The sequence below is a fragment of the Puma concolor genome, chromosome D2 (assembly GCF_028749965.1).
Source record: "Puma concolor isolate L17-30 chromosome D2, mPumCon1.1.hap2, whole genome shotgun sequence".
In the NCBI taxonomy this organism is placed as follows: domain Eukaryota; kingdom Metazoa; phylum Chordata; class Mammalia; order Carnivora; family Felidae; genus Puma; species Puma concolor.
In genome coordinates this window covers 36,919,359-36,931,734 of record NC_141677.1, presented here as the reverse complement: position 1 = coordinate 36,931,734, position 12,376 = coordinate 36,919,359, and the positions used below count along the sequence as shown (strand labels likewise).

Genomic DNA, 12,376 nt, shown 5'->3' with positions numbered 1-12,376 from the left:
TATACTCCATAACCAAGTAGAGTGTCACAATTATTCTTTCATGCTGAATTACCATATAATGTCATGAGTCTACCTGTCATAAGTCCTGTAGCCTAGTTTGAATTTTTTTCTCCTAAATCTATGGTTCATGGCAAATATATATATATATATATATATATATATATATATATATATACACACACACACACACACACACACACACACATATATACACATATATATGTGTGTATACATATATATATGTATGTATCTGCGTCTAATGGAAATCTGATTGTTTTTATCAACAATAAATTTCATGGCAAATCAAAGGATATGCTTGGACAAACAATCCGATACTCAAGGTTAAAAAACACAAATAATAAATTGCTGGGGTGTCATGTTCAATTTTTACTACAGCATTACACTGCAATAACCATAACAGGATCTAAATTGTTGTCAGAACATTAAACAAACCCCCATACTTCACAAAGGCATCCTGTCTGAGTAATTCATACAACGGAAACAACTATCAAATTTTCCACTGTCCCACCGCTACACCATACATCAGTACAATTTTATGTATTTGGACAATTCGTTGAATAAATTACTTCCATCCTGCCTGATCTTGCCACTTCTGTTAAGAGTCATATCAGTTTTAATTGTCTTTCTGTCTATATGGAGCCACTGTTTTTCTGGCCTTTTCCTGTGCTGTTTCCTGAGCACCAAAATAAACTACAAACACCCACCAGAGCTGGGCGCCAGGGACATACAACTACAAGAATGGGGTGTCCAGTTGGAGACTGAGCCCTTCTTCCCTCTCCTTCCACACAACACTTGCTGAATTTGTGTCTTGGAGTGTAACAAATCATGGCATGGTGTGGGAACATGGGATCTTTTCAGCATCATAGCTGTTACCAAAAACTAAAGGGATTCACCACCCCATATTCTACTGTTTCCACTTCGTTGCTTGTTTTGTTGGTTCTTTACCACATCCAGCTTGGCATAGGAAATGGACTCAGCTAACAAACCTCCCCAGTTGCACGCAGAGTGTGATTCAAGATGGAGTCAACACAGCACATCAGCCAGTTCATGGCAAACCCCACAAACTGTTTTCCCTTTGGCTCACTGCTCCCAAGCAAATGACAAGCCCACCTTCCCAGGTTGGATAATGCATAGAGGTTCATGCTGAAAGCATAGTTGTAGGACAAGTAACACCATAATGGGCACAAATAAATGTTGTCTATAGAAGGTGGAGTTAATGACTTACCAGCGTGTTTCTCAACACCTTCAATAGTGAACTAAATTGACACCAACCAAAAACAACGGATCAATCGAATGCAACCGTTTCTTAAATGAGATCTTCTTAAGTTTGCCTACAGTTCAGCACGTGTATTTGCACAGCCAAAGTCAACCTACCAGGCCGGACAGAGAAGAATGAAAGCTCCCACAAACCCCAAACTAACTGGGGTGCTGTTTTAAAATTATCCCATGACTTATGTCACCATAGCCAAATAAATAACCACACTGAAATCTCATTATACTGGCTATTTGAAGCGTGATGCTGCCAAAGGAACGATTTTATGCTGAGCTACTTTGAACTGACCCCAAAACAGAGCCACTGTATACTAAACACTGCCCTACAATACAGTGTTGGGTGTGTGACTCCAGCTGGCCTGGTTTTGCTTCTCAGGATGGCGAAACAGATGGAAACCCCATTCAGAGAGGTTACCCTGGACTTGGTACCCCCATGTTAACTCAGTAGCCTTGCTGGGTAGAAGTAACTCTTTATTTATAACCCCAAAAGCAATAATAAACACAAAACTATGATTTACTCTGAACCTTCCTATTATTAAAACACTTTGTCTTATAGTTTTATTGATTTACAATCTGTCCTACTTACTTTTTTAGCATCTGAAAACAATCAAGGCACAAAGCTGCAAAATGTTTGGACATTAATTGTTAGGAGACAGCATTTTATTCCAGGCAAGGGGTTTGAGGCCTCGACAGCGATGCATTCTGGTATCGGAATGATTTATGGTCTTGTAGCAATAACGATGCACCAGGGCCATTAACATATTGGCAGGCCCTAGGATGGATTAGTGGCATTGATTATTTCATGGGCCACTGATACCCATTTGTTACGAGGAGCTCAAAGATGGCCTCTCCCTAACTGAAATCTTTTTATGAGCAGACAGCATTTTAAGTATTAGGAACCTGGGATTTGGGCCATTTTTTATCATCTTGCTGTCGCCTCACCTTAGTATGCAACCAAAAAAAAAATGTCAAAAAATTAAAGTTCATTCTTCACCACCAGCCTTAATTCCTCAACTCGTCATAACCATGTCTTCTTTAAAAATTAATGATTGCCAGCATTTAGCCACTGGTTGTTGCTATGAAGATCTATGCAAAAAGCAAGGATCCCTATAGAGTGTGTGATATATGGAATACTCTTTATTACTACAATAAAACTTACTGACATTTCAATACTTCTGCAAATAGCATTATAGTATCAATCTTCTGAATTAGGTTGAAAATTAAGTTGTAAATTAAAAGAAAGTGTACTTTGGAATACAACATGATATGTCACCTAGAGAAGGACCTTTGTGCATAACTGAGCCGAGCTGGGAACAGAGAGATGAGCCCAGTGCCTCAGCAGTGCTGCTTGCATTCTAAAGATATAGGTTACACCACAAGAATTCATCCAGAAACCCTGATACCCTATCCCGAGGGACATTTTCTTTCACTGTAAAAAGTCAAGGGATTTGACAACAGCCTTTTATGAATGCAATGAAACCCCTCGTCTTAATATATTTTTCTCTCTCACCACATTTTCACCATACATTTCAAATAGCGCACATAGAATAATAAATGCCTTATAAAATACATGGAAATTATACATCCATCGTGTTTATACTGTATATACACACATATAAAAATGATTACCTTCATTGTCTCACCAAATACAAAATTACTCTTATTCCCACACAGTCTCAGCCTGGTCTTCAAAGATGCTCAGGGCAGAGAGCCATCCACGGCACTAACTGACAACTCCCATGGCTTGGGCAGCTTTGAAACGATTCAGTTCGGAGACTAATGTCACATACTGTAAATTGCAAAAAGCTTCAGATCGGAGCCAACACCAAATGGTGAGGCAAAAGACTACTGACTTTCAAGTATGTATTTGTTGAAAAGTGTCTTAAATCGTTTCGACCCATCTTCCACAGCATTCTCTGTACCCATAAGATGTGACTACAGAGAGAAAACAGAGCTGTTCTTTGATGAAAATCCAAACTAACTCCAGCCCATGACCATTTCTCATGCTTCCTTGCCTGTTTCTTTAGACTGGAAGCTCCTTGGAGGAGGTGTCTCTTTCTCTTAGATCCCACAGCACACACCGGTCACGTCTTCAGAGATCTACACATAACCAGGCCAGAGCTACTAGAGAGGTTTCATCTCAAGAGCCAACTCTGCTCCCTTGGCAGTGGCAGGCTGTGATGAGCAGGATTCTGGAGGCAGAGTTTTGACTTAACAGGAAAAGATGGCACAATCAGCCACATAAGCAGAGAATACAGGAGTGGAAGAGATGGTCCCAATGCTGCTATCCATGCCTCTGAATTCAGAAGTCAACATACTTTCCTTAACTAACCACAAGACCATTCAGTTAAGCTGAATAAAGACTAATACTTGGAGAGTGTTTCCATGCACAGAATGGGCCTAAAAAATTGAGGCATCTTCTCTAAGAGAGTTTTAACACAAATCACAAATCAAAGGGTTTCAGAGCAAAAAGAATCATGAGCTGGCCTAATCCAAGTCTTTTATTTCATAGGCAGAAAAGCCAAGACATGTTGTTAAGTGGGTCACATACAGTCACACAACTAGTGGTAGAGAAATAAAACCCCAGGTCTCCAGCATGCATGCTGTCTCCACACCTACCAGTTTACACGCCACTTGTTTTTCCTTCCTTCCCGTGTATATAATTTTCAGATTTTACTGAGGTTTGATGCATTGCTGCAGACGTCTCAGACTTTGGATTACAGGATAAAGCAAACTCAATAATCTATATTACTGCAAATTTAGGGAAACAATCTCGGAGTATGATGTATGGTAATTCAAGGTTAAGTAGAAAACAACACGAAGATTTTGCCACTTGTGAATTTTTGTGTTTTATTTTAAATAGAGAAGAAAGACATTGTAAATGTGTGCTTGAATGAAAAGAGGTTCTTTGGGCTCTTGTCTCTAACTTATGAGGCCTTTATACGAACTACCCAACATTAAAATACAAAGAGAAGGGCCACCTGGGTGGCTCAACGGGTTAAGCAGCTGACTCTGGCTCAGGTCATGATCTTCCAATTTGTGAGTTCAAGCCCTGCCTCGGGCTTTGGGCTGACAGCTCAGAGCTTGGAGCCGGCTTCAGATTCTGTGTCTCTCTTTCTGCCCCTCCCCAACTTGCTCTCTCTCTCAAAAATAAACAAACATGAAAAAAAATTAAAATACACAGGCAAAAGAACCCCCTCAAAACTCTTAAATCAGCTCCTCCCATATCCAGCTTATAAATCAACTGCTTAAGTGGACAGAAATTAAAGTTCTCACTCTTTACAGCTCTCCATGAAAGAGCTCCGGAGTAGACTGAATAGATCATGGCCCTCCCAGGACAACACGGAGATGAAACAAGACTAAGGGATACCACCTTCATTACATCAGCCAGAAATCCTAAAAGGCTGTGCACAACCCCACTTTCTCTTCAACATCCAGAAACAGATTTTCAGCAAGGTTCAAACTCCCGGCCCTCCTGGGAGAATAATACATGATCACCTATAAGAAAAGGAGCATCATTCCCACATAAAAGTTGGGGGGGGGGGGAATTAAATCCTCTCTGGAGAAACACTCCACAACCTGCAAAGAACCCTGGGTCACCACTACAAAAGTTAACAAGTGAAATGTAGGTCTAACATAATTTGAACAAGCTGAAATGTCAACGTTTTCCTTTTTATTTACATCCTAGTTAAGATGGAGAGCAGCTGGTTACCTGCTCACAGAAAACCACCCTGGTGCACCGGCAGAGTATCATTCCAAGCTTCTCTTCTCTAGGCAAATAATGCCAACCCCATAAAGCTCTTCAGATATATCATTTTGCAAATTATTGTTATCTCTACAGTTCCTCTGGACTTTTGCCAAATTTCCCACATCCTTCGTACACTCAGTAGTCCAGATGGCATTACAGGGCTGGGTGTTAATTGAAGAACACCTTAACTGTTTGGACATGTTATGCATCTATTACCCAACTGTCAATCTTGTAATGTTTGTTGTATGACTCTATCTTTGGGGAAATGAATGCCAAATGAAAACTTACCCTAATCTATTTCTCTTTTTATTCTCTTAGGGCTCTTTCTGATGATTTGTTAACCTGCTTCACTTTACAAGCTCAAGTCAGTCACATAACCAAAATTAACAACCAAGACCTGGAATAGAAGTAAATGGTTATTGACCGAGATACTTGTCCTCTTTGAAATATTTATCTTTTTGTCTGCTACAACCATTCATAAACATGACTGTTAACATGTACAGTAACAAAGAGCACACAATGATGGAAAGGATGCTCAACATATATTATTCTCATGTTTCTAAATTCTACTTCTGTTATATGCTTTTATGAAATACCTATTTTTCTAGTAAAACCTTATTAATTCACCTAAGGCACTGCAAGTTTTGAACAATACTGAAGCTGAATTTTGTCCTATTTCTGATGGAGAACCAAATCAGGCTCGTGACAAGTGCTTAATAGATTCTATGTCGACTAAATAAATAGTGCACTGCAGGATTACTGTCAGTTCCTCCCCCTCCCTGTACCTATGCCCTCTGCCATGTCATTTTGTGGTTCCTACCAGTGGAGTATTTATCCCTAAGCCACTAATAATGGTCTTGACCACAGATTTCACTATACCCATGGAATGTGGACTGAAGGGACAATGGGCCAGTTTTAAGTCTACACCTTAAGGGATCACATATCACATATTTATTTCCTCTGTCCCTCTGTGAACCTCTGACATCTGAAATCAGAAGAGCTAGACTGGAGAGTCCATTGCTTCCAGACAAACAGACCTAAGACATGAAGCAGAGCTTTGCCAATCTGCAGACCTCTGTAGGCAGTAAAAAACATGGATCACTGTGTGCCACTAGGTGCTAGAGTACTTTTTTTTTGTTTAGAGCAGCATGGTTGTGGCAACTGACACACAATAAATGGTGCAAATAAGATTCCAGGGTAAGGTTTGACCACCTTAAGAAAAATCCATTTAGGCAGGAAAAAAATTAAAAAGTTAATCACAATGTTTAGGAGGCAGCAGGGGTAGGGGTAGTTGATTTAACACATCTTCTAAGACTCCTTCACTAGCTATAGACCTCATTTTGAGGCAATAAAACATTTTAAAAATCTAAAAATTAATTTTTGGTCCAGTAAGTAGGACAAACCTTGGCCCCAAGTATCTCAACTACTGAAGTTTTACCCAGTGGTCAAAGAACACATGGAGAAGAACTAAGTAAGGTATGAAGGTCACTTTCCTAACCCCCATCGGAGGAATTGCTAGCAGGTGCCTATTTCGATGAACACTCTACCCTCTGCTGGTCCTTAAAATGAGCATATGTTCTCTGTTTGGAAGGACAGGATAGCAATATTTGTGGGTTCTGCCGTAAGACTGAACAGCTAACTGAAGCTGTCCAGTCAGGTTAGCCCGATGATGCATCTCCAACTACTCATCATGTCCCACACCTCTCCCACAACAGCCTCCTGGCCCACAGGTGTCACATCAAGAGAACAATGAAGCAAAGCATCCCCAGAGAGATCAACTGCAGCCACGAATTCTCTTCCAAGACCACCTCCATGTGCCACCAAGGTGGCCTCTGCAGCATGGCAATAAGAGCCATGCCATTAAAGGCAAGTTTCCGTTTTATGCGCTCAAGCTTTCTATGGCAGGATCCCACGATTCCCCAGGAAACCTGATTTACCATCCCATCGCCCTGTTTTTATAGGGCTTGACTCTGCAAATGGAACTGATGGAGACCTCAACCGCGAGTCACTGAGTCCTCCGGTATAATTGCAGATTTACAATGCCTACAAAATCATTCTGTCATACTTGTGTCTTCTCAATGTCCCCCAGGAAGGGACTCCCTAAGGCTTAAGCTCCATTTGCTGCTCCTCCCCCCTCCCACCACCCCCTCACCCCATCCCCAGCCAAAAAAAGATTTTCCTCCTGTGCGCCCACTTTCCCTTATCCCAGAGTTCACACTCCAGGAAGCCCTGTAAGGATCTAATGACTGCTAGTGAGGACAAGGCAGTCACATGTAGAAAAGCTCACTTGTGGGGTGGCTGACAAGGTATTATGGGGAGAGGTGGGACAGGAAAAGAGAGAAAAGAGAAAGTGTACTCTGAGGTATGTGGGTGAGACTTTTCACAGCTAATCACACACAAGACTGATTCACTACTCACTCTGCTCTGCTCACTCATTTTTCATATCATACTTTTCACTGCCCCATCAGCCTGTTCCACCAAGGTCAAATGAAGGGAATGATACCATGTACACCACACTGAGATTTATTATAAATGGAGTCACTCACCTTTTGTGTGGAGCAAATGGGCTCCTGAAATCACCATTTATGAACATGGACCTGAGCAACAGTCATGTGGGGAGATAGCAGGAGAGGGAGACTTCGTCCAAATGTCACTGTGGAACTCCCATGGTCTCCTTTCCCAAGCACAAAACACAGACTGAGGCCATCCAGTAGCTTGAACTTAAGCATATGCAAGACTTTTAATCAATGTCATGGTTGAGGTTATGCCTTTGTCCTTTTTTTTTTTTTTTTTTTTTTTTTTTACAGAGTTGGAGAGGGTCTTTCAGACAAGGTAACATTAGAGCAGATCTTTTGTTTTCTAATTTTTTTTAATGTTTGTTTATTTTCCAGAGAGAAAGACATAGTGTGAGTTGGGGAGGGGCAGACAGAGGGGGGACACAGAATCCAAACCAGGCTCCAAGCTGTCAACACAGAGCCTGATGCAGAGCTCAAACTCACCAACCATGAGATCAGGACCTGAGCCAAAGTTGGCCGCTTAATTGACTGAGCCCCACATTTGAGCAGATCTTAAATGAAATGCATCAGAGGAACAGAACACTGTTCCATGATTCTTATACTCTCTAGGATGCTTTAGGTTGCAAGTAACAGAATATGCAACTAAAAGTTACTTAAACATAAGGCTTTATTATATAACAATGAAAGAAGTCCAAAAGTAAGATGCTCTCCAGGGTTAATTCATCAGTTCATGATATCACCAAGAACCCAAATACTTCCATCTTTCTGCTCTGCCACCTTCAATTCAAAACCTCCACTCAGGGATGCAAGATGGCTGCTATAGCCATCAGAGGTAGATGCAACCACACCCAGAAAATGTTCTCTCTTTTTTACAGAGGAAAACTTTCCCAGAAATCTCCACCATATAGCAGATTATACCTGATGATCACTGACCATAAAAGGATCACGTGCCTGTGCCCAAACTAATCACAGGAGACTGGGGAGGAAGTACTTTCCATAATTCATCGACATGAAGGTCCTTCAGTGATATGAAGGGTTAATTACATGAATGGGGATGTGAGCACAAACACAAGGGAGAACTGAGGTGTTATTGGGAAAGCCACCAATGTGTCTGCCACAGAATAGGTTCCATATCTACCTCAGAATTTGGTACTCACATTTTCCCTACTTTTCCCAATATCCCCATGGCATCCTTCCTCACATCTCTGAGGTCTCTGCTGAAATATTAGGTTATGCAAGAGACCTCCTCTGACCACCCCATCTCAAAGAGCTGTCTGCTTACACTCATCATTCCCTAGTCTCTATGTTCGTCTTCTCCATACTTATGGAGAAGTGTACACACACATATGCTCCACACACCATATGTGTGTGTGCATGTATTTGTTTACCATCAGTCTTCCCCCTGTAAAATATAAGCTCCTTGAGGCACATAATACACTCAAATATCTGTGGAATTAATGAATAAAGAAATGGAATTCACTGGTGTGCCTCACTCTTCGTCCTAATTCTCCACCATGTTTGCCATGCCAGCAAACAGTTCTCCTTGCTCTTCCCTATTTTCCTGCCCCCAGCTTTTTGCTCACACTCTCCCCCTCCTGCAATGGTCTCTGTTTCCTCTTCTTCTTTAAACACTGTCTTTAAGAGCCAGCTCAAATTCCACTTCTTTCATAATGCCTGTCATGATGATTCAAACCCCACATGATCTCTCAAGAGTACTTTCAATTTGTAAAGCTCATATTACTCCTTTCATAGTGTTTTCCTTGAACCCAAAACTGGAGCTGTAAGTACCCACAGATCTTGACTCACTCAAGGTCTATGCTATTCTTGTAACTGAGCAAACGGGAGTCCCAGAATTGTTTTGACCTGCCCAGGAATGGACCAGAACATGTAAGTAGGATGGACATCCCTGTTTGATAATTAACCAGTACAAAAATTTGTAGAATATTCTCCAGATAGCAATTTTTGATATTTGCTACATGAGTGGGTGTTTGGGGAAAATGAACAGCAAAAGAATACATAAGGGTAATTCTGTGCTAATAAGCACAAACAGATCACTCTGTCGGACCCAAAAACAAGGAAGGAGGTTTCACTGAATGAGAGAAAGCCTCATTATTTCAGGAGTCTAAGTTCACTGATGGAACAGAGCATGATAGTAGGGATGCCAATAAAAGGAAATATAAAACATTAGGGAATAGAGAATTGTGAAAGATGTCAGTCACTTCACATTTTTAAGCCTTAATACCCTCATCTATAAGAATAGAATTAGACTAGATCAATTATCTAGCAGGACTTGCTTTAAAAAAACAAAAAACCTGACATCGAACCCAAAAAGGGTAACTGCTCTGGTTATAGAAGGTGCTGCTGAAATCCTCACCCTGCAAGCCTCCTACTTATCCCCAACAATGGTACCTTCACTACTGGATGGCGTAATCTTTGGGGATGTCTTCTAGCATGGAGATAGGATAGTTCTAAAATAGATGATCATAACACTAATAGTACTTAGAATACTACAAGACTGCAGTGACTTAAAAAACAATTTATGCTAAGACTCCAGGAAGAAGTTATTAATGTGGGGCAAATGCTGGTCTTCCAAAGCCATGATAAATCAAGTGTTCATAAACCAGCAATGGGAAGATGGATGAATGGATGGGAGTGAAGGAAGAAAGGCAATTTAACTCTCATTACTTGTAAAAAGAATAATCAAATTATCATTAATTGCCAATTAGACCAAAGTTTACCGCAGTTTTAATTCTATAGAAAACAAGGTTAAGTAGCCTATATGCCTAAACAACAAGACTGGTAAAGAAAACTGGACCAACTACCTTGGGCAGCCACTAGCCACCATGTTTCAGATAAATTATTGAGGATATGAGAATATGTTAAAAATATATATTGATACATACGAAAGTTGCAAAAAAGATTAGGGAATGATCATAGTCTCTAAAATGTAATGTGTATATGCTTTTTATCTAAAAAGACTGAAAGATATATAACAAAATATTAACAGTGGTAACTTCTGGGGGGATTTTCTAGTTTTGTTTTGTTTTGTTTTTACAAACTTTCTATGGTAAACATGTTTTGTTTATAATAAGAAAAGGGTTGAAATAAATTACGACTATAAAATAAAACTGAGTGAGCATTCTTTTGTTTATTACACATCCGACTTTTAAGTTCAAAAGTCTGAGAGATTTAGAGTGATATACCAGAACTATCCAGATTGACCCCAACAGAACACAGAAGGGGAAAGGTATCATCTCTCTGGACCACCTGTCAGAGTCCTAAGCATGGATCTCAAGTCCCCCTCCTGCATCAGAATCTCTAAGGAGATGGGCCTAAGACACCTGTATTCCGCCTCTAGGAAGCACAGGTGAAGCAATTGTTATTAGATGTGCTGGTATATTGGCTATGACAAATAAGGGCAAAAAGAAACCAGCTCTTAATCTGCCTCCACAAATCAGGGGTCAACATGTGAGGAAAGTTACCATCCTTTTCCCAAAAGTCTCCAAGATCACCTCAGAGACTACAGGTTTTCACACTACAAAAGGACCAGAACTCTAAGCAACCTGTTACATGGATCTGTAATTCTGAGCCATGTGTGAGCCAGCTTTAGCAAACTTAATTTATCACTTGTCAAATTTTTCAACCTTTGAAAAGTTACTCAATACCAGAATTAATGTATAATACCCACACGGGAGGATGGCACGGCTTCCAGGCTGCCACAGACTCATCTGCACAAAGAAGGTGGGTGTCGGGGCGCCTGGGTTGCTCAGTCAGTTAAAGCGTCCGACTTTGGCTCAGGTCGTGATCTCGTGGTCTGTGAGTTCAAGCCCCGCCTCAGGCTCTGTGCTGACAGCTCAGAGCCTGGAGCCTGTTTCAGATTCTGTGTCTCCCTCTCTCTGACCCTCCCCTGTTCATGCTCTGTCTCTCTCTGTCTCAAAAATAAACAAACGTTAAAAAAAATTTTTTAATAAAAATTAAAAAAAAGGTGGGTGTGAGCATGAGGTCAAATCCACTTTTTCAACATCAACAGAGTGACAGATAATCCATGCCATACCTAAAAATATGTCTCATGGATCTCCATGCAATAGACAATTTACTAATTTCAGTTTTTGTTTTTTATTTTTTGTTTTTAACTCTCATTCATCATTTCTAGCAAGTCAACAGTCCTTCTCCCAAGACCCTGTTTTAATTGTGAAGGCAGCTGATACTGCACTCTGGGCCAAAATTTCTTAGAACCGTGTTGCTACTTCAGACATTTGGTTCTAGGCAGAAACTGAGGAAATAGGTATACTCTGGAGGTATGTCACAAGAAAGATATCGGTCTCAAAACCGGGTGTGTGCTCATGTAAACCAGCACCCGTAAGGGGGAAAAAATCTTTTTGTAATATAGAGGGGAAAAAAAAGCAGAGACTCTGTCTTTCCGGGCCATTTCTTTGAGGGGAAAGGGAGGAAGGGGTGTGGAGGGGAAGAAGGAAAAAACAAACTTTATTTTTGGACGGAAAATGAGTAAAGGATGTATTAGACCCATCAACATCAACTCTGAAATACAAAGTTTCCTTCAGTGTATTCCAAAATGAACAAGAGATTTTCCAAGCTTCCTAAGATCCTGGGTTCCTTGAAAGTACCAAAAACACAATGGCTCATTTTGGAACCATCACTCCTAAGGCTGGACAGAATTAAATTAGGGATAATTTTTACTTTTCCAACAAGGTGTGTGGGGGGCTGTTTATGTTTCTCTTTTAGAATTTTAATAACACTAATTCTTATCGAAGAGTCCTAAATCAACCGGTCTCAGAAAATCACTTTATTCATACAATGA

General features: G+C 40.5%; 1 protein-coding gene across 7 annotated transcripts in view; it reads right to left on the bottom strand.

The window, feature by feature from the left end:
• The window catches only part of LRMDA (leucine rich melanocyte differentiation associated), a 1,048,113-nt gene that overhangs the window by 758,775 nt on the left and 276,962 nt on the right, over nucleotides 1-12,376 (bottom strand). The gene's annotated exons all lie outside the window — the stretch shown is intronic.